Genomic DNA, 2,500 nt, shown 5'->3' with positions numbered 1-2,500 from the left:
CAAGAACACCGCGGCGAACAGTCGCAAACGGACGGAATCGGCACTAGGTCCGATCGCCATCACAATTCACATACTTGCCACGGGCCGGACGCGAACTAAGTCGCGGCCTCCCGCCATCAGTAAACCGTCGAGCGAGCTGTTCGGAAACCCAGTGTCCGTAAACATCGGAAAATCCGAGCTCACGGGCTACACTCGAGACCGTAGAACAGCACCCAACGGATCGCGACGACCTACTAGGGGAGAAGTGCACGCGTCCGAAGCCGGAGATGAACCGAAGGGAACAGCCAACGCGAACGTCGCCGTTTCCACAGTCAGTAAATCCCAACAACAGGCGCGAATGAATCTCCCCATTCGACCTTTCGGGTTTCTCAGGTTTACCCCTGAACGGTTTCACGTACTCTTGAACTCTCTCTTCAAAGTTCTTTTCAACTTTCCCTCACGGTACTTGTTCGCTATCGGTCTCGTGGTTATATTTAGCCTTAGATGGAGTTTACCACCCACTTAGGGCTGCACTCTCAAGCAACCCGACTCTAAGAAGAGATCCTCTAGCAAGCCGCAGCGGTCGCTACGGGCCTGGCACCCTCTATGGGCGATGGCCCCATTCAAGATGGACTTGAACGCGCCGCGAACTCGCCAGATAATGGATCCTTCCAAACACCACATCTCCCGGCGACCGGTTACGATCGCGGGATTCAGTGCTGGGCTAATCCCTGTTCGCTCGCCGCTACTAAGGGAATCCTAGTTAGTTTCTTTTCCTCCGCTTAATAATATGCTTAAATTCAGCGGGTAGTCTCACCTGTCCTGAGGTCGTATGTTCAAATCATCGAAACGTTCCGAAACTAACCTTTGGCGGCTCATAAAATCACGTACCTTACGCGAGGGAGTTAGCCTACTCAAAGGCGTCTATTATCTCCTGCTCCGTATGGCGGATCATGCGAATCCAAGCAAAGTGCTTCGGTGTTTCGGGGGTGCGCTCATGAAAGCTCATCCGCAACGCGCGACAACTGGCACATTAAAGCGATCGGACGTCGTTCAGATTTCTCGGACACGACGATCGCATGTCTACAGTCATGGGCGCAGATCGAGCAATACCACGACACCACAATATATGCTTTCGCAATTCAAGACGGCGCGTTACGAAAACAACTCCTCATCATTCCAACACACGAGGCGTCGAAACGACAGAACGTTGATCGTCACGCGGCAAACCGTCCAACTCGCCCAAATGACCTTCGGTACAGGATCAACGTTAGACGACCTTTACGTCGTCACTTCGTCAAGCCATAACGTCTGGCCGGGCAGTCTTTGTAATGGAACCGACCCTCAGTCAGGAGTGGTCCGAGGACAGTGTCCGAGGACCGCAATGTGCGTTCGAAATGTCGATGTTCATGTGTCCTGCAGTTCGCATGTTGACGCGCAATTAGCTGCGTTCTTCATCGACCCACGAGCCAAGTGATCCACCGTTCAGGGTAATCTTTTATGTTCGATTTCTCGGTACTAGTCGCAATGGACTTTCCCTCGAAATACGAGACGCCAACTGCGAACCTCCTCGAGAATGACATTCCAATGACTGAGACGACCCACTGAAGGGTCAATACGTCAGTCGATCGGCGCAAAATCTTCGGTTCAACTAGTTTGCGTACTAATCTAGTGACAATTATCGTAAAAAATTCGGACGGAGACAAACGTCGCAGACAATCCCGAAAGAGCATAAAAACGCTAATGTAACGGGCGTCGCACAACGTCGACGTCTTCGTCCCTGGAATAGATCGTCCTACCGAAGTCCGTAGACAACGGTAACGACTGATCGATTTCGGGCGAGAATCTTTAAAACCTGCAGCCGGCTCCTCGTTCCGTGCCAAACACGAAACTTCGCCCAGCCACGAACGCGGCAATCCAAGCGCTTCGAATCCTTATTCCGAGCACATCACGAGACTTCGCCCAACTACGAACGTCAGCATAAGCAGCCGGCTCCTCGTTCCATCAAGGAACTTCGCCCAACCACAAACGCCGACATAAGCGGCCGGCTCCTCATTTCGTGAGCATCTCTAAACATGGACCTACAACGAAGGCTGCACACACGTGCGGCCGGCTCCTCGTTTCGAGGATATCACAAGACTTCGCCCAACCACGAACGTCAGCATAAGCAGCCGGCTCCTCGTTCCGTCAAGGAACTTCGCCCAACCACAAACGCCGACATAGGCGGCCGGCTCCTCATCTCGTAAACATCACGAAACTTCGCCCAACCACACGAACGCAAAGCCAGCGGCCGGCTCCTCGTTCCGTGCACATCACGAAACTTCGCCCAACCACAAAACTCTACGTGCGTTCTAGGTACCCGGATAATCGGTCTAAACGATCGCATCCATATAGGGTTCCGGTCATAATCGTCTAACCAAATGCTCACATAATCTGCGATCGTTCTGAAACGACGGACGTAAGCCAAGAGGAGACGCCGACCAGATGTTTAACGTCGATCGGGCAACGTGATAGCTCACTA

General features: G+C 52.8%; 2 non-coding genes across 2 annotated transcripts in view; both read right to left on the bottom strand.

The window, feature by feature from the left end:
- The window catches only part of LOC123687906, a 4,012-nt gene extending 3,202 nt beyond the window's left edge, over positions 1–810 (bottom strand). Inside the window, exon 1 of the ribosomal RNA XR_006749610.1 lies at positions 1–810. This exon is cut by the window's left edge and continues 3,202 nt beyond it. This is a non-coding gene — a ribosomal RNA (large subunit ribosomal RNA).
- Positions 811–1,317: 507 nt separating this feature from the next.
- On the bottom strand, positions 1,318–1,472 carry LOC123687047. The gene has a single exon (XR_006748794.1). It is a non-coding gene; the product is annotated as a 5.8S ribosomal RNA (ribosomal RNA).
- Positions 1,473–2,500: the final 1,028 nt, after the last annotated feature.

Source organism: Harmonia axyridis, chromosome X, assembly GCF_914767665.1.
Source record: "Harmonia axyridis chromosome X, icHarAxyr1.1, whole genome shotgun sequence".
NCBI classification, from domain to species: Eukaryota; Metazoa; Arthropoda; class Insecta; order Coleoptera; family Coccinellidae; genus Harmonia; species Harmonia axyridis.
This window is presented reverse-complemented; position numbering and strand designations above follow the sequence as displayed.